Source organism: Ceratotherium simum, chromosome 17, assembly GCF_057802395.1.
Source record: "Ceratotherium simum simum isolate JZ-2026a chromosome 17, ASM5780239v1, whole genome shotgun sequence".
Classification (NCBI taxonomy): domain Eukaryota; kingdom Metazoa; phylum Chordata; class Mammalia; order Perissodactyla; family Rhinocerotidae; genus Ceratotherium; species Ceratotherium simum.
The window spans coordinates 32893204-32913408 of NC_141916.1; the positions used below are offsets into that span (position 1 = coordinate 32893204).

A 20205-nucleotide genomic window follows, 5' to 3' on the forward strand; every position below is an offset into this window, starting at 1 on the left:
ATCTTTCTAATTCTTCTCTAAATTTAGTAGGGTCTTCTGACAATGGAGGCAGGAGAGTTTTATAATTTAATAGATCAGCTGCTGTCCAGGGGACATGAATTCTCTGCAGTGGAGGTCCAGGATACATCCACAATGGACACTGCATGTCTGCAGCTGACAGAGCCTAATTACAGAGCCCTGGAAACTAGGAGGAGTTGTAAGACACAGCAAAACGAACCTTCCCGCCCTTCTTGGGTGTTTCTACTAAATTTACTTCTTGGTTTTCAGCATTTACACAAGTAATCTGTATGCCCCTAGCTTGGAGGTCAGGCTCCCTGTAAGTCTTCAACAGTGAGAGAAGTTAAAACAGGCAGCTGAATGCCCTTCAGAGAAGTTGGAGTTCTGGGACTTAAGGGAACTTGCTGAGGAGGTGGCTGAGGAGCTAAGTCTTGAGGGGGAGGGTTTGGACCAGGGGCCCAGAGATCCAAAAGATCTTCTGGGGAGTCAGGGACAGGGAGCTGGGGATGTAAGGGAGTGTAGGAGGGAGGAGAAAGGGAATTTTCAGTAAATTTGCTTTTTAATCTTTGTTCTAACTCCGACTTTTGTTCTTTCGTTTTGTTAAGAGATTCCCTAAGGCTAGCCGTTACATTTTTCTGGGTTTTCTTTTCAATTTGATCTTCCCATAAATACCAATAAGGCAGCTGCTTGGGATGAGAGCTCTCTAAAATATTTTTCAAATATAGAAGTTTTTCCAATTCAAAGGATACATCGTCTGGCCATTGACGAGTAGGATCTTCATTTGTATATTTATTCCAATAATGACTCAATCCAATAAGCCTTTTTAAGGAACGACCGGGAGGTAACTTTCCACGTTTAGAATAAATCTTTACCATGGACGCAAGAGGCGTCCCTGTGAGGGCGCAGATGATTTAGCCCCCATGATCCACAGAATTCACTCCCAAAGATATTCAGAGAAGGTAAAGACCTTCGTTGCACAGGCGGTAAGGATGGTGTAGTGAAAACGGTGTCTCCGTTCTCCCACAATAGTGTGGGACGCCCCAGTCACAGACCTGATAATCTGTGACACTGGGCGGGCAATACTGGAATGGGATTTTTCCAGCACTAACAAGCAACGAAGGTTAAGACAACAAAAGCCCTTATGGACTGGGCCCTTTATGATGAACTCCCCTGAGAGCTTGGCACAGCCGGACAAAGAGACATTTCGGAAACCCAGTCTACTCGACTGGCCACCAAGGGGCACCCCGGTAAATGCACCTTCCGTATGGTGGAGACCAAGGAGAATAGTCTCACTAGTCACAAAGCCAAGTTCTCAGGACACAGAACAACACAGAAGGAAAAACTTCATCCGTTTTTTTTCTTATATGCACAATGACAGCTTTAGCCACGCCTTAGGTCTCTTGGAGCCAGAATAATACCTAGAGGGGGAGGTCCCGCGGGGTTGGGGACTGTGTGCTTTACAGAGTACCTTGTCGTTCATGGACATTTTCTTGCAGTTGGCGGGGGACCTGTGTCATCTAACCCGTTCCGTGACCCAACTTATCCTGTCACGGGAGTCTTCTGAAAGTGGCGAGCGCCCTAATGGCTCTTAACTGCTCAACCTGTGCCCACCAAATTTGTGGCCTTTTTTTTGGCTTCCAAGATGCCCTTGGCAATGGCCTTCACCTCATGTGCATATTAACCCACAGCAAAGTTTGTGTAAATAGACCCCGGTCTGGTGAGACCTGCAAACTCACCAGTCTGTGGGGCCGGCCCGGACAGCAGGCTTATAGGGCCTATGCCTGAGTCCTACCCTATGGTATTTCCTTCTTATGACACATGACACAAAAGACAGAGACAAAAGAGAAAAACAGAGACTATCTCTAGGAGGAAAAGGGATCAAGATCAAAACCAAGAGTACTCTACCAAATTTACCAGAGTCACTAAAAGCACAAGAAACTAGTTTCCCAAATATTTTCTCCTGCCAATCTAAATTTAGAAAGAGAAAAACATTCTCACCACTTTCTTCGCCCGGACTCCGCAGATAGAGATTCCGGGAGGCTGACGTGGTAAGAAGTCTTACCTTTTGCTGGCTTTCGTCAGGCGTTCCCGTATCGCATCATCTGCAGTAGTCCAGGGAGAAGGAAGTTCTTCTAGCCAGAGAAGGCAACTTGCCAGCCAGTGGGGCCCCACATTGGGCGCCAAAACTGTCAGGAGAGAGGGAGAATCCCCCTCTGCCCTTTCCCTTAAGGTTCTTATGGCTGGCCAAATAATCAACAAGACACGTTAGCAGGAGAAAATAATACCAAGTTTAATAACATGTATACATGGGAGAAACTCAGAAATGAGCAACTCATCTCTCTGTCTAAGCTGCTTGCTTAAGTATTGTAGCTAAAGGCGAGGAAGGTGTTGGGGATGGGTAGTGCTCTGGGACTTCAGAGGGCAAGAAGATAAGTCACATGGAGATAGAAATGCAAATGATTGTCTGACAATTCTTTTCAGGGTCATCTATAGATAATGTGGTCAGAGAGAGATAGAGTTTTTGATAAAAGGGGCTTGGTGCCTTTCCTATTGTAACTTGTATTTTACATTATCTTTACAGCCATCATGATAATAACTCCTTCCTGAAACTGATCTTTTGTTTTAAATTCTTTAGGCAGTTTGGGAGGGGAAACTCAAATGTTCTTCCTGAGTTCTCTGAGTCCTTATTGTCTTCAGCTCCAAATAATCCGCATACCAGAGTGGTGCCTCCTGGGGTAGCTTGCCCTGAACACCATCAACAGCAAGGCTAGGAATGGCCCCACAATCTGTGAAACAAAAGCTTAGAACAGCTATCAGATTTTTAAAAATTATGATGTAATTAGTATTTCAGTTGCAGTTTTATTTAGAGAAAGTCCTGGAGCAAGTAACTTTTGGTTTCTCTTGAACAAACTGGCCCTGGCCTCCCCAGGCATGTCTAAATATGTTTTTCTATTCCTTGAGCTGAAAACAGGTCGAGTGCCATCCTTTCCTTCACATGCTGCTCGTAGGGTTGAAACATTGCAGAAGATAAAGGGAAGAGAAGGTTGAGTGAGGGAGGCCACAAATCATAGACTTTGTTAAGTCCCAAAATAGCTCCGGTACCATCTAGGGCTCAGTTAGTCCATTCAAGGCCCTGTTTCCAGGAGCACAGGGAAAGAGTCAGCAAATCTGGGAGCGGGAAGCCAGATGCAAGACTCAGATGCTGTGACTGCAGACAAAAAGCACCACAGGCTGTAGAAACGCAACATGCAGTGTTTGTCTTTGAGCCCGGGCTGAAGACTGTTGACCTGAAGCAGCGGCAGAGCTTTGACGGAAACAGCGCTGGCCGTGTGGGAGCCGACCCTCCTCTCTGTCAGTCTGTCCACCGACTTTGCCGACTGCAGCAGCGCCTCGGCTGTCTGCTTGGACGGGGTTTGGGTGGATCCTGCAGAGCTCAACCCCAGGGACCGGCCCTGACATCAGGGCTTATAAAGAAAAAGAGAAAGACGAGTAAAAGAGTCAACACCCTGCCTCTTCACCTCCAGTCAAGATGACTCTGCCGGTAACTCCTTAAGGAACAATGACTTTTCATAGTCATAATTGATACATTTATAAATTATAGTCTTCATTTATACTTTGAGGATCTTGGGGCTATATTCTTGGGCAGAACTCTTTCCCTTTGGAGGATTCATTGATCTATGAATTTACTCAACAAATAATTTTGAGCATTTGCCAGGCCAGACTCTACGCTAAGTTCTGAAGATAAACAGATGAATAAGGCAAACAGATCCTTGCTGTCACTCTAGCAGAGGAGGCCAGGATACAAAGATAAGTAAATATTTATAGCAAGATAATTACAGACTTACAAATGTAAATAAAACAGGGATCAATGGCAGAAATCACACCCAATCATCAATGCTAATCACTTTAGGAAATCTGGATTTCAAATCCCATCAGCTATATTCATTGAGTTACTATTGAAACTCTTTTTATTGAGGGTTAATGGGAGAAATATTATTATTATTATTTTTGGAGGAAGATTAGCCCTGAGATAACATCTGTTGCCAATCCTCCTATTTTTTACTGAGGAAGATTGGGCCTGGGCTAACATCCTTGCCCACCTTCCTCTACTTTATATGGGACGCCCCCAAAGCATGGCTTGATGAGTGGTGCTCGGTCTGTGCCCGGGATCCGAACCTGCCAACCCCGGGCCACCAAAGCAGAGTGTGTGAACTTAACCACTATGCCCCTTGATATTTATTTTAAATGTCTGTCTTATGCATTTTACATACTCTCTTTTGGAAAAAGAAGTATACAATTTATAACTCAATCATCAAGCCAAGTTAAATGTTTTCACCAAATGTAACTCTACTTGATGAGAAACCTTGTCCACTCCTTTATATATAAAAATGTTTAGGCACCATACTCCTTTAAGATAATATTGGCACAAACAAACATAGTTTTTGGCAGGAAAATACAGAAGGGAAACTGAGTTTGGATAGGGTAACTTCCCAACCTCATTTGTTCTGAAGATGTCAGATGCTTGTTTTGTACTATCATATGCTTTAGTGGAGTCATATTTTCCAGAAATGCAAACATACCGTTAAGATATTTTGGGCCCAGACACAGTTTTGCAACTTGTGATGAAACATTTTAGAGAGCAGGTAACATATCTCTAATGAGCCTGTTGCTTGTGGAACAAAGGAAGGCTTGATGTGTCCCCAGAGAATGGAATTTGCCTGCTCTGTCCAGAGTCCAAATACTTCTCAAACACAACAAAAACCATGGCAGGGGACATTGAGTGCTCTGACAGGAAAACCAAACATAACCCAGTATGTCCTGCCACTCCATCACCCGATTGTCGAAAGTAGGTGGCAGAGACCTGTGGCCACGTTCTAACCGAGGCAAGCGATTCTGCAAAATGTCAGAGAGAATCCCTCCTCCTCAGATCAGAGCTGCGTCACAGGTGTTTCTTCTACCTCTTGCTTCCACTCTCAGCATGTGGCTCGGTTCCTGGCCCCAGAAACTCCTATACAAAATTTGGCTCCCCAACACCCAGTTTCCTATGTTATAGCTTTGTGAGGTTCAGGAATTGTTAACCCTTACTGTAACTCATTAAAATAATGAAGTTAATTATTTTAAAAATGAAAAGAATTTTACACTCAGGAATGGCGGATATGCAACGCTAGATGAGGAATATGTTTAGAGTAGCTAACCAGGTCATGGCTTGTCTTTCATATCTTCTCAGATGACTAATGCAGACAGCACAGGACAATTTCCTATCCCTCATGCTCATGACATGGTTTGTGAGAAGCCCAAGTCACTTTGACCATCTGTGAATCATCCTGTATCATGCAGGATATCTGATGTTTGTATGAAACACAGAATGGAGCTATGAGAATCAGCCAATGTATGTTGATTGAATGTCTGCTATGTGCCAGGCACTGTCTAGGCACTGGGGGTAGTGAACAGGCCTTATGCAGCTGAGATGCTTCCATTCCATTCTGGAGCACTTTTTCTCCTTAAGATCACCCGTTTTCCACGGTCATGAGTGGAAATAGATAGTCTTGACTCTTTTTCTGGTAGTAAATGAAGCTGTTCTCATTTCTAGAGAATAGGTGTTAAAAGACTGAAGCATAATAGTTGCGCCAAGTTATACATTTTTGCAGTTTCTAGCACATGGGAACTTTAATTATTCTTTGGGTGGTTCTTTTAGAAAATAAAAAATTAAGATTCAAACATTTAAGGGAGTTTATTCAAATTTCTTGGTAGCCCTTTAGAGAAAGACGTTTTTAAAAAAGAAACACGGGGCTTTGCCTCTAAGAAATCTTACTCTTAACCAGGGGTTCTTGGTCTTGCATTATTAACATTTCGGGACGGATAAATCTCTGTCATGGTGGCTGTCCAGGGCAATGTGGGGTGTTTAGCAGCATCCCTGGCCTCTTCTCACTAGATGGTAATAACCCCTCTTTACCCTGGCCAGCTGTGAATACCCAAAATGTCTCTAGACTTTGCTAAACGGGCTTTGGGGGGAAAACTGGCCCCCTTCTGAGAACCATTATTCTAGGACTTTCTTTAATTTTCATTTTATAATATTCAGTACATGCTACTAAAAATTCAAGGATTAAATTTCTGCTTGTGAAGCAAAATACAAAAATGATCCACTGCCACGCCCTACTTTACCGATATCGAATCGCTCATAACTAATTACATTTACCCAAGCAAATTACATGTGTGGCAAATCTTGACAGTGTTCAAAGTGGAAATAAACAAAGATTTCTCCAGAGAAAGATTTCCCACTTTTATTTAGCCAGAGTTTTTTCAGTCTCTGTGCTTTAAATTAGACTGTGAACTCCACCTTTCATATAGATTGAGCCTCTCAATTTTATCCATCTAAACCCATCCTGGGCAAACTTCATAAAGAATGGCAATTGGACCAGCATAAGATCAGCTGAGAAAAAAACCATTTAGTATGGTTTGCTGAATATTAAATTCTATGGATAGTCCAGTCAATCTCATCTCTAGGTAATTCTGTTGCCTGTTTTTAAGGTTCACAGTATGCTGTGTGTTAAGGGATATCTCATGGAGACAAATGGAGTTTTGGTTGGCAATGGGCACAGTCATATAGGCTGGTTTATTGAAAAAAATCAATGCTATTTTGTAAAATTCAGTAAATGAAAGTTGTTCTGCTTCATCAAAATTAAACACTGAAATTCTGTCAATAGGTATGTTGAATTAAGGAAATGCATTTACAAAATGATATTCAATGTTGACAAGGAGAACATAAACTTGTGAAAACATCATAATGTCCATTGCATAACACTGTGGAAAAGATTGGAGGGGAATGACATAACTGAGAGCAGTTGTATAATAGTGTGAAGGGATTAAAGGTAAAGAGTTTTGTTTTGTGTCTGTAATTTCCATGATTTTAAAAGGTAATTTAATAATAAATACTCAACAACAGAAGTTCTTAGAAAGTAATGGCAGCCAGTATTTTTATAGTCTCTTCTTTTGCTGTGGTCACTAGAAGTATAAAGAAATTTGCAAAACAAACTTCCTTAGTTTAAGATGTATTTAGATTATTTAAAAAAGTGTAGCTCAATAGATATTATACATTACTATGGACTGAACTGTGTCCCCTCCAATTTCATATGTTGAAGCCCCCAACCCCTAATGTGATGATATTTGGAGACAAGGCCTTTGAAAGGTATTTCAGGTCAAATAAAGTCATAAAGATGAGGCCCTAATCTGATAGGACTGGCATCCTAACAAGAAGAGGAAGAGACACGAGAGGTGTCTCTTCCTTGAACAGGCACCAAGGAAAGGCCATGGGAAGATACAGGAAGAAGGCGGTTGTCTACAAGCCAAGAGAGCTCTCACCAGAAACTGAATTTTCTGGCACCTCGATCATGGACTTCTAGCCTCCAGAACCGTAAGAAATAAATATCTGTTGTTTAAGCCACCCGGTCTGTGGTATTTTGTTATGGCAGCTTGAGCAGATTAATACACATACAAACACACGAGAACAGAGACATGCACATTTTTGGATAAGGGAGTAAAATAACTCTTCATAATAATTCATATCAACTCTTTCAATTCTGGAGTCAACCTTTATAATGAAGCAAATGTATCTGTCTCATTTTCCCATCTTTGCAGCATTAGAGGTAAGATATTGATTGGTTCTTGGTTTTCACACATTTGTGAAAATATGGACAGCTCTTTCATGATAAACTACAGAGACCCCATTAATCCAAATTAAGTTAATCTATTAATCTAATTTAAAAATCTGTATATAAATCACTTATCTGTTTGTCAAGTACTCAGTGAAAAAAAAAAGTTTTCGTCAGTGAGTCCTTTCTTTTTATTGCTTTAGTTTCCTGAGTATATCCCAAATTATACAATCCAGCAACGAACTTAGATACATTTCACTGTGGGCTTGTTATATAAAGTTTTTCTGGGAGAACTTTTAAGTTCTTGTTGGAGGAATATTCACCCCCAGGGGTATTGTGGGCAGCTGCTGGGGGCCCAAGTCCCCAACTAATTGGATTAGCAATGCTCCATAGTCAAGAAAAATCAATTTGGAAATAGTCCCAGTAGAGAGGGATAATCCAGGCTGGCTTTAAGAGCACAAAATTTAGCAATCACCTCAACACATTCTTCTAGTTTGCTTTTGCTTAGCTCATTAGTAAGCTTTCAAAAAAACCCTCCAAATTTAACAGAAATGAAAAAGGAGAAAGATATGACCTAAATGCCTCATTTCATCACCATTGATTAAATAGGTGTATTAAGAGTCTGCTACATGCTACACACTGTGTTAGGTGTGGATAACTAATATGCAAATGTTCTTGCTAAATGGTAAAGCATTATAAAAATGCATGGTATTGTTATTACCGTTTATATATAAGTCAAACATCGGGCAGCATGTGAAGATTCTAAAATGATGTCAAAAGAGTCACAAACAAATGTAAATCTTGATGCTTCCTATTTCCTCTTGGTAAATTATAAATTGGGTCAGGTTATAAACAGAAAAATGGTTGATCTATTAACAGAATGACAAAAGGAACCCAACCGAATGGATAGTAAGCCAATATACTTTCTCATGCTCGACTTAAAATTTAAGACTATTTTTTTTAGGAGATGACATGACATAGATTATTATTGTATTAGTGTGAGCTTCTCCAGAGAAACAGAATATATATATCGAGAGAATATCTATATTTGTATCTATGCAGATACAGATATATATAGAGAGAGAGATAGAGAGAGAGATTTTAAGGAACTGGCTCACAAGATTGTCGAGGCTTGGTCAATCCAGAATCTGCAAGCTGGAGACTCAAGGCAGAGTTGCACTTTGAGTCCAGAGGCAGTCTTCTGGCAGAATTCTTTCTTGGTGGAGGTCGGTCTTTGTTCCACTAAGGCTTTCAACTAATTGGATAAGGTCCACTCACATCATGGAGGATAACCTGCTTCACCCAAAGTCCACTGATTTAAATGTTAGTCTCATCCAAACAATACTTTCACAGAAACACCCAGAATGATGTTTGACCAAATATCTGGGCACTGTGCCCCGGCCAAGTTGATGTATCAAATTAACCACCATAAGTCCACCCCTTGTCAACTTGGCACCCATATGCATCTCCTTAAATCATACTTAATCTCCAATAAAGATGATAACAAGATCATACTTCTGCCCCACATGATACAACTGTCCTGCATGCAACCAAAAATGTGCTAACTCTGCCCAGAAGAGGATGCAAAGTCTTTGGGTAATGTTTACTCTTCTCCTTGATATCCCATAACTTCAATACTATGATGTAAAGTTACTACTTAAATACTATGATATAAAATCAGTACATCTTATGTTACATGTTAAGGGGATTAGATAGCGAAGAAAACAAAGATTTTGCTTTACACACACACAAACATATTCATCACAAAATAAGAAAGAAACACTCATGACAATTACAGTCCTCATTTCTCTAACTGGTCACATGGCCGTAGCTGGTACTTATAACTACATTCTTCCATGACTTATTCTGTATTCCCTTTGCCCTCAGGAAGCACTTCAGCTGGTTGTGGTTCTTTACCTGGTGAAGTGACCCAAACCTTCATTCCTGAAGGGACTGGGCTGAATTGGGTTATTTTAGTTTTCCATTGACCTTAATCACAAGGCGTGATAATACTAAGAGAGGCCCAAAGGGATCTCCTGTATTTCAGACATACTCTTCCTCACCTCCATTGTGGAGTAGCAGCTCAATTTCCCCTTGGTAGGCAGGATCAATCACTGCAGCCAGCACAGTAATTCCCTTCTTTACCTGTTGATTCAGAGGCATGAGAAACCTAAAGTGGCGGGCAGCAGTCTTAACTTTCAGTTCAGTGGAATCATTGTTGTGTCTCCCGGTGGAAACATTCCTTCCTTTGGAACTAAGATCTCTAGGCCATCTGTGATTAAGGTAGTGGGAATAGGAAACAAAAATTTTGCTAGTGGGCCACCAGGGGTAATAGTGAGTGGTGACACTGTCATTTCCACCCTTTGATTTCTGGACCTGTGAATCCTGGCTATGGGAGAAACAGCACCATATATTGAATGCTGATTCAGAGCATATACAGCCTTCTGGCTCCAGCCCTGTAAGGTACGGACACATAGCTGGCACTGTAAATGAGTTCAAAAGGCCCTTCCACCATTCTAGCAAGCCAGTTGCTTCATAATGGTGGAGAACATGGTAAGGCCAGTAAATTCCATGAGCATGAAACCATTGCCACATTTCATTTGCTGTGAAGTGAGTTCCTTGATCAGAAGCAGTGCTGTGTGGAATACCATGACAGTGGATAAGGCATTCTGTTAAGTCCACTCATGATAGTTTTGGCAGAAGTATTGCATGTAGGGAAAGCCAATCCATATCTGAAGTGTTTATTCCAGTGAGAACAAAATACTGCCCCTTCCATGATGGAAGCAGTCCAATGTAATCAATCTGCCACTAGGTAGCTGGCTGATCACCCTAGAGAATGGTGTCATATCAAGGACTCAGTGTTGGTCTCTGTTGCTGCTAAATTGGGCACTCAGCTATGGCCATAGCCAAGTCAGCCTTGCTGAGCAGAAGTCCATGTTGCTGAGCCAATGCATAACCTCCATCCCTACCACCATGGCCACTTTGTTGACCAGCCCATTGGGTGATGACAGGGATGGCTGGGGAAAGAGACTGACTGGTATTGACCAAATAGGTCATCCTATCCACTTGATTATTAAAATCTTCCTCTGCTGAGGTCACTCTTTGGTGAGCATTTATATAGGGCACAAGTATCTTTGTGCTTTTGCTCACCCCACATACCTCTTCCTCAGACTTCCTTGTCATCAGTTTTCCAATCATGTTCCTTCCAAGTCCCTGACCATCCAGGCAAACCATTGGCCACAGTCCATGAATCAGTATATAACTGCACGTCTGACCATTCCTTCTTCCAAGCAAAGTGAACAGCCAGGTGCACTGCTTGAAGTTCTGCCCACCGGGAGGATTTCCCTTCACCACTGTCTTTCAGGAATGTCCCAGAGAGGGGCTGTAGTTCTGCAGCTGTCCACTTTGGGTGGTACTTGTGTATCATGCAAAACCATTGGTAAGCCAGGCCCAAGTCTTCTCTTCTTCTGTGAACTGATTATAAGAAATTCCCCTGATGCCATAAGTGTAGGCTGGGAGTGAGAAGGTAGTATAGCAAGAGTGGGGACCCGGGGCATTTGGGCCACTTCTTCACGTAACTTACTTGTGCTATCAGGGCCTGCTTGGGCCTGATCAGATATATATAACTTCCATTTGATGATGGAGTGCTCCTGTGCACTCCCAACTTTATGGCTTGGTTGACAACACCCAGTTCATGATGGCCTAATTCTGTTTCTTAAAAGGAGAGTAGTTATCCATAGGGCATGGCAGGGCTTTGCTCTAAAATCCTAAGAGCCTGTGCTGTGACTTACCAGTGGAGGCCTGCTAAAGGCTCAAACACTATCTGCCACCGACACTTCAAGCACCATTAGATTTGCTGGATCATACAGCTCAAGTGGCAGAACAGCTTGTGTGGCGGCCTGGACCTGTTGCAAAGCCTTCTCTTGTTCTAGGCCCCACTCAAAATGAGAAGCTTTTTAGGTTCCTCACTAAATGGGCCAGAGTAACACACCCAAACGAGGAACATATTGCCTCCAAATCCAAAGAGGCTTACTAGGTGTTGTGTCTCTTTTTTGGTTGTAGGAGAAGCCAGATACAACAACTTATCCTTCACCTGAGGAAAGATAACTCAACATGCCCCACACCACTGGACCCCTAATATTTCACTGAGATAGAAAGCCCTGAATTTTTGTGGGATTTATTTCCCACCCTCTGATACACAAATTTCTTACCAATAAGTCTAGAGTAGTTGCTAGGTCCAATCACCATAATTTCATCAATGCAATGGACCAATATGATATCTTGTAGTAGGGAAATGTGGTCAAGATCCCTGCAAACTAAATTATGACATGGGGTTGCAGGGTTGATATACTCCTGAGGTAGAACGATGAAGGTGTATTGCTGACCTTGCCAGCTGAAAAAAACTGCTTCTGGGGATCTTTATAAATAGGGATGGAGAAAAAAGAATTTTCCAGATTAATAGCTGCATGCCAGGCACCAGGGAATGTGTTAATTTTCTCAAGCAATGAAAGCCTGGTACAGCAGTTGCAATTGGAGTCACCACTGCGTTAAGTGTATAATAATCCATTGTCATTCTACAAAAATCTATCTTCTGTATGGGCCACATAGGCAGGTTGAATGGGGATGTGGTGGAAATCTCCACCCCTGCATCTTTCAAGTCCTTGAGGGTGGCATTAATCTCTTCAATCCCTCCAGGAGTGAGGTATTTCTTTTGGCTTACTATTTTTCAAGACAGAGGCAGTTCTAGTGGCTTCCACATGGCTTCTCTCACCATAATAGCCCTTGTTCCACAGGTCAGGGCACCATTGTGGGGGTTCTGCCAGCTGCTGACTGTATCTATTCCAGTTCTGCATTCTGGACCTGGAGAAATAATCACAGAGTGGGCTTGGAGACCCACTGAGACCACCGTAAGAAGGACCTAAGCTATTACTCCATTGATCACCTGACTTCCATAAGCCCCTATTCTGACTGGTGGACCACAGTGGCATTTTGGGTTTCCTGGAATTAGTGTCAGTTCAGAGCCAGTGTCCAGCAGTCCCTGAAAGCTCTCATTATTTCCTTTTCCCCAATGTACAGTTACCCTGGTAAAAGGCCATAGATCTCTTTGGGGAGGGCTGGGGAAAAGATTGACAGTACAAATTTTTAGCAATGTACTGGGGTCCTTTCTCAAGGGGACTTGGCTTCCCCTTCATTCAAGGGGCACTGGGTCTGTAAACTGGCTCAAGTCTGAGAATTGATTAAGGGGTCATGACTCTGTTTTTACGATTCAAGTTAGACTTTTATTCATTTGACCTAGAACTTTTCTGCTTATATAGATCAGGTAAGATCTGTAGGCTTACATTAGTAAGATCTGTAGGCTTCTAGGAAAACCACGATCAACCAGGCAAAGCCATAGGTCTCTACAAGGCAGACTATTCTGATTGCTGCTTTGACTCTGCTGTCCGTTATGGTGACCATGACCACCGTGACTTTAACAAATGAGGGTCACCACTTGGCCCCTTCCACCCTGGGATCTCCATTGCATTTAATGACAGAAGTTTCCACTGTAAGTTCTGGCCTACAGAGAAGAGCAATCACAGAGCTCTTCAAGGATGCTGGGGCTCCCCTCACAAACTTATTTCTGTGGCCCAGCCAAGTTGACACATAAAATTAACCATCACAATTATTATGTGTTTTCTCCTAACGTATTCACCCTATGCAAGACTTCTCTCACATTTTTGTTGAACAGAACCCTTGCTTGATGGCTTGGTAGCTGAACATAAAATACGTACAGACAGGAAGGAATTTTATTTATTTGATTTGGAATTATTTCTTTTTGTCTGTTTTTCAGCTAAAATATTCAATACTCAAATAATTTCACCTTATCTAAACTCTTCTATCTCTAGACTGCTTAAGAAAGAAAAAAATTATATGAGATCCAATATAGGCACAGTGAGAACACTGGAATTATAAAATCTAGACATGCAATTTGCTCTGCTACTAACTGATCATGTAACTCCGAATCCCAAATCTTGACAGCTCTGAGAGTCAATTTTCTCTTCTGTTAAATAATATTCTATCTATTTCACAGCATGGTTTTAATAATAAAATAGTAACGGTCAAGAGAGTTTGCATTACCAAATGTCATCTGACCAGATTAGAATGATCTTTCTCTTGTTCTAGATGTTACATGTTATACTATAAACACTACTTTGATCTTGAATCCAAATACCTTGTGCTTATTTATTAATAAACATTGAGGACACATCTTGTCACCCTAAATAGGTAGCAAAACACTTGATGCAGATGCTATATTTTATTCTGTATTATTCCTCACATGCTAACCAGCACAGTCCTCTGCAATGAAAAGTGGCTAAATAAATATTGAGTCAATGAATGAATGAGTCAGGACTGAAGGACTGATTCATTTAATTAATGAATAAAGAGTCAAGAGGGGGTTCACAAACCCTCGTGGGCATTGGAATCATTTGGAAAGCTCGTTAAAATTGCTCTTGACCAGACCCCATTTTCTGAGATTCTGATTTAGGAAGTCTGAGGTGGGGCCCAGGTAGATGTATTTTAATGAGCTCCCCAATGGGTTCGCATATAAGTGGTGAGAGGGATGCTGGTGTAGGGAATCTGAGTGTGTCTGCTCCCAGATCATATTTTGTACCTTCGCTTGTATCTTTAACGTAACCCTATGTGGTCCCTAAGATTTGTTTTTTCTTAAACTGATGCATAAAACAATCTGTTTACTTGAGAACTCTCATTTCTAATGTAGTAGAATGGGGATAACACAGTCGGGAAGCAGCAGAGCCTGGCTTCACTCCAGCCAGAGCTCAAGTCTGAGCTTCACCGGCCTCCAGCTTGCATTCAGGTGATCTTGACCAAGAGACTTTCCACAGGTTCACTACAAGCCTCAGAGCTCACAGGCCTCGCTCATAGCAACACACGTATTGGGGGAGGTGGAATGAGGACACATCTTTTCATGTAAATAACGAAAGCTTTTAAAAATTATTTTTCTCTATGTTCCTGCTTCCCAACGCTAAAAATGGAAACAAATGGCTATTTAAAGGATTTTAAAAAATATATAGTGAAAATCTCAGCACAGATAGAATAGCATACCGATGATTCATAAATATATTGTATTACTGTAGCATGAACAGGTTATATATCAAAGCATCCTATTTTTATTTATAAGATACAGTCATTTCCTTTGCTGCTCATATGGGTTAAAAGACTCATCAGACTCATTCAAGCAGAGTTTAGAAATGAAGTTGGAGATTTCTGTTTCCCGATCCGCACAACTGTATCTCAACCTGTTATTCATCTGAGGAAATTACGTGGAAACAAAATAGTTGGAATGTGTGAAGATCTTTCACAACAAGTTCTGAGTAAAAGGAGATAGATTTAACATCATAAACTCAGTCCACCAAAAAGACACTTGCTTCGTAGAATAACACTGAAAAACTGCTACAAAATCATAGCACAAATTATTGTTTGCACAAAAGATTGCAACAGTTTATATATAAAAACACATAGTTCTGCAGATATGTGGGTCACCAGAATTTGTTACTGTCGATGATTAGACACATACTTATTAACTATATCCGTCCAAAGAAAACACACAGCGTTCCACACCCATGCAGTGAGATTCCAGGAGCTTAGTCATTGCCACATAACAACTAATGACTCTTGAACCAGCTGGGAAATTACATTTTTTAAAACAGTTAATATGGAGGTTAGTTAATTATACATAAATCAATATAATACAGTAAATTTGAAATCCTTATTTCCTAAAGGAAGTTACTGATGAGAACCTGTGCCAATAAATTGACAATCTCTCAGGAAACATCTGAATACACGTAAATGCACTATTTGGAAATATGCAGCGAGGCCTTCATGAAGGACTAAGTTCTGAATTAAAGCTAATCCTCTCCCTGTCACAGGACCTTATTTCACGTCAGAAGAGCAATAAACTACAAACAGCACTTTTATTTTCTCTGATATTGTACAACAAAATCTATTAAAAATCAACAAAGATTTTAGGCATTTGTCCTTAAAAGAAGGTACTTATAGATCTGAAAAAATTACTTCACATCCCTATTAAGCTGTGGTAGTAGCCATACAACATGAAAAGAAAAGTACAGGTTTTGTACAACAAAGTACGAGCCTTTAGGAGACACTGTCCATCACAGCTGCATTTGGGACAACTTCCTATGCTTAATGGTTTAATACTGCTTTAGCGAAGGAAAAAAGCACTCTGTTCTCTCCTCGAGTTACTATGTTATTTGAATGGATATTAATTTCATTTTCAACTCTCTTTTATAATGCTAATTAGTGCATACTAGCCAATCAAATCACCTATGTTTCACATGCTTCTTATAGTATTTACTGGAGTTGTAAAATCCACTCTCAGTTCATTTTACTGTGGACAAGGATAGAATGTTTTCATATTATTAAGGTTGCTGTTTCACAGTTGAACCGCTGCTATCTCGTTCTACATCTGAACCATTATTTCAGAATTTATAAGCCAATGCAATTTTTAATAAGCTGTTTTATAAACACCTATGTTTACTTCTTCAATCAAAAATGAGGGGGCGGGCCCCGTGGCGTAGCGGTTCAGTGCGCACACTCCACTGCTGGCAGCCCAGGGTTGGGAACCCCGGGCGCGAACCAACGCACCGCTTGTCAGGCCATGCTGTGGCGGCGTCCCACATAAAGTGGAGGAAGATGGGCACAGATGTTAGCCCAGGGCCAGTCTTCCTCAGCAAAAAGTGGAGGACTGGCATGGATGTTAGCTCAGGGCTGATCTTCCTCACAAAATAAAAAAACTGAATTTTGATTTCTATGTACCCCACCTTAAGCTATAATAAATATATGAGGCTAGAGGAAGATATAAGAATTCCTGAGTCTGGATTCTTGCTTGTATTCTAAGGGCCTGCCTCCAACCAGGAAGAGAGTCTAAGTAACATGATGGTAAAAGGCAAAATATGGCATAGATATAATGCTTTATAAAATATAATATATAAAATAAAATATACTATATATAACAACATAAAATATTAAGGTGACTACAGGAAGGAGTTTTTACTTCCTTTGGAGGGGAACAGTAATTCATTCGTGTACTGTGAAACTGGTTTTTGAATAAAGAGTGTGATTGGAGATGCAGAAATTCAGAAGGTATTCGGGGTAATGATGATGGTAAAGCAAAGAGATATGAGAAAGTTTGATGTGTATTCTAACTGCACATAGTATGGCTGTGGAAGATCGCTCCTAAAAAGAAGTCAAGGAACCCCAGGCTAGGAGAGTAGATGACAACAGATGGAAACTTCAATGCCTAGATAAAGAGGTAAGCCTTTACAGGGACTGAAGAGTTTTGATCAAGGGAATGATAATCATCAGGAGGGGCTGAGAATGGAGGGGAAAACACACATCTGGACTCTATCTCAGTGGCCCAGGCCAGAGGCAAGAAGCAGCCCAACTAGAGGGGCAAGGCAGTAGTGGTTCTCACTCTTCAGTGCATACAGATCCATCCGGGGGGTTTACTTATCAAAATTGCAGGTTCAAAGTCTCCCCCTGCTCCTGCATCCCACTCTGATTCAGTACATCTGGACGGGGTTGTCCATTAATTTCATAGGAAAACATTAATATAATGAGAGGAGGACTAAATAAGGCAGATGTGGGTTTGAGTTTTAGCTCTACTATTTACGAGCCACGATCTTAGGCAAGTGACTTGGGCTTCATCAGATGCTATTTCCTCGTTTGTAAAAGGGCAACAATATTATTGGGAGGATTTAATGAAAAAGGAGAACCTGGCACATTTTACCATTGGGTCAATGAGGCCGGTCAATGAGAGATGAGTGGTAGAAATATTGGAAGGTTGATTTGTTTTTTCTCTTACTCAGATACCATGCTCTTTCTTGCATATTTGTGTACCTGAGTTTTCTGCTGAGTTTTCTGGAGTTCTTGAAGGGCAGAGACCTTAGGCATTGTTATGTCCTCCAGATATTATAATTGAATGAACATGCTGTCAGATCTTGTCCCTAGCTGCATTTGTGTTCATCACTGATTTCATCATACCCTTGAGCTCTTTGAGGGCAGAGACAGCACATTCACTTTTTATCCCTCGTGCCCGGTAAACTCTAGGTGCTCAAGGTTATTAAGTGAATGAACACATGAACAAACATGGATAAGTGGGTGTGTGGAGGATGAAGTGCACACTAGTAATGGCTGGAGGATGAGCCGGGTCTTTTGTCTCTGATTTCCTCATCTCCAGGGACTCTGCCATATAAAATGCAAGAAGCTCTTCCTGTCACATTGAGATGTACAGTCCCTGGGAGGCTGTGTGAGCCAAATGGCTTGGAACATATTTCTGTGAAATCATTTGAATAAGTTTAGCATTTAAAGTTCAAATTCGGCACCACTTCACATGGATGCTAATAAGATAAGCTACTTCAAGTCCTCTTTCTTTCCTGTTCATTGAAAAGGGCTTTAAAATTTTATCTAATGTGTTAATTGGCACTTGCTTTCTACAATTCATCATGCTGGGGGGAGAAAGTGACCAAAATAGTCATTCTTGATTTTGCCTATCATTATAAATTCTGTGATCAAAGATTTGATTAATTTTTAGCTCAATCAGACTTTAGGAGCTCTGGTGAGATAAAGAACATACAGGAATATCTAAACTACATAGCAAATAGCATGCCAGGTGACACCTACTTTCTTTACAATAGCTACTTAAGTTGGGAAATTTATTCATTCACTCATTCTTATTCATTCATTCAACTACTCATTAAGTGAATACTATGCTCCAGGTCTGGTGCTAGATGCTGGGGATATAATGATGAACAAAACATCTACCTGTTCAGGATAAGGTGCTTTGTCTCTCATTCTTTGAGAGTTCTTATTATAAAACTTTTAACAACCGCAAGTGGCTTTAAGCTCATTGGTTCCCCAGATCATATCCTAAATTCAGGATGAATTCAGAGGCCTATTAGAACTCTAGTTTCTTTTGGGCTTGGACAGTTCCTAGAAGTGAAATGAATGGGATGGGCAATTTCAGACTCTCCTAAGGAATTCACAGGTGTTTCACTTACAACATGATATACCCTTTCACCTGTGACATAATTCTACAGAAAAGGACCTCGTTTTACCAGCATAATCTGGCTTCCCCATATCCACCCAGTTCTGATCCAAACTCCAGCACTGACATGAAGAAAAACACACCAGAAAGTGATTTCAAACACTTGCAGAGAATGTACTTCTATTTATTGAGCACCTGCTAGATGACAGCACTGTGATGATTGCTTTTCATGAGAGACTGAATATACAAACAGTAGAACGGCCAGAGCATGTATAAAAATAGAACTTTGATGCACAGCCTACAGGAACCCAACCTCTTATCTACGATAAACAACCCAGGAGGCCACCCAGATTTGCAGGATATCAAATTGCTATCTCTAGTGACAATCCAGGAAGCTAAACAATAACTTCTGTCATAGCCCCAAACAGCCAGGACTTGATGAACAACTGACAGCTTCCCTAATTTTTGTGCCCACTTCCAACTTAATACCAACTAGAGAAAGCCAAATATGTACTCCTTATCAATCACACAGGAAGCCCCCGTTCTATTTAGCCTGCCTATAGCCTCCCCATGCCAACAGCCCCCAATCACAGCACATTCAAAACCCTCACCTTTTCCACTCTAAGGCTTTCCCGCTCCTCTGTCTGCTTCTGAGTCGGGGCCAAAATGCAAGTGACAGTGGCTGACTCCCTTGCTGTAGCAAGCTCAGAACAGACAGCCTTTGCTTGTTCTCACTTGGTTGGTCTCCATTTATTTCCACACAACTATTATACTCATTTTACAGAAGGGAATTTATAGAGATTCACTTATAAATGGGGCCACACAAGTGGCAGAGCAAGGTTTTGAACATGATCTCACTAATTCCAAAGTTATTCCGTTAACCATTACCCAAACGCAGAAAAGATAAAAGAGGCTTTTCCTCCACTGAGCTTTCCTAACCCTAACTTGTACTTTTTGAGTACTTTTAGTTTTCCTTAAAAGGAAGTGCCTCCAAGTGTCATGATATTAGTCCACAGGTCTGCTGAGTTAGCAGAAAAGTTCAAGTCAGCTGCACTATTAAGGAGATACCTGGGATGTGATGGTAACCCTAACTCCATCTTTCTTTATTTCTTCATAAATTGAATACATGAACTGGTCTAGAGTCCAGTAGGTGGTGAGACTCAAGTTGCTCGTGGGGGAATCATTTTCTGATTGTGTTGTCACTGGTTCACGGGACCACGGTGCTGCCCACTTCTGCTGCATCCCAGTGACCGACTTAGGGCATTTCACTTACTGAATGTGGGCCTCTCTGTAACTTTAAAAGCATTTAAAAATAACGTTAGCTCCAGGATGCAGAATTTTGGCATGCGCACATTCAGTAATTTAGAGTACTGGCTGAACTCACTGGATTAATGAGTTCAGAGGTCAAGAAGGAGAGTTGATCAAGGATAATAGGATTTTAAAGAAAAGAAGATTTTGTTATAGTTACTACAATTTATTTGTTATCTCAGGTTA

The 20205-nt window shown here is 41.1% G+C and overlaps 1 protein-coding gene and 1 pseudogene across 5 annotated transcripts in view; both read right to left on the bottom strand.

The window, feature by feature from the left end:
• The window catches only part of LOC101407294 (fatty acyl-CoA reductase 2-like), a 126145-nt gene that overhangs the window by 75653 nt on the left and 30287 nt on the right, over positions 1–20205 (bottom strand). Inside the window, exon 1 of one of the 5 annotated variants that reach the window (XM_087442620.1) lies at positions 2060–3347. The exons of the other annotated variants lie outside the window; for them this stretch is intronic. The gene's annotated coding sequence lies outside the window, so the exon portion shown is untranslated. Of the gene's footprint in view, positions 1–2059; positions 3348–20205 lie in introns of those variants that run through there. 5 annotated transcript variants of the gene reach the window in all.
• Positions 9439–19953, bottom strand: LOC147914770 (uncharacterized; annotated as a pseudogene).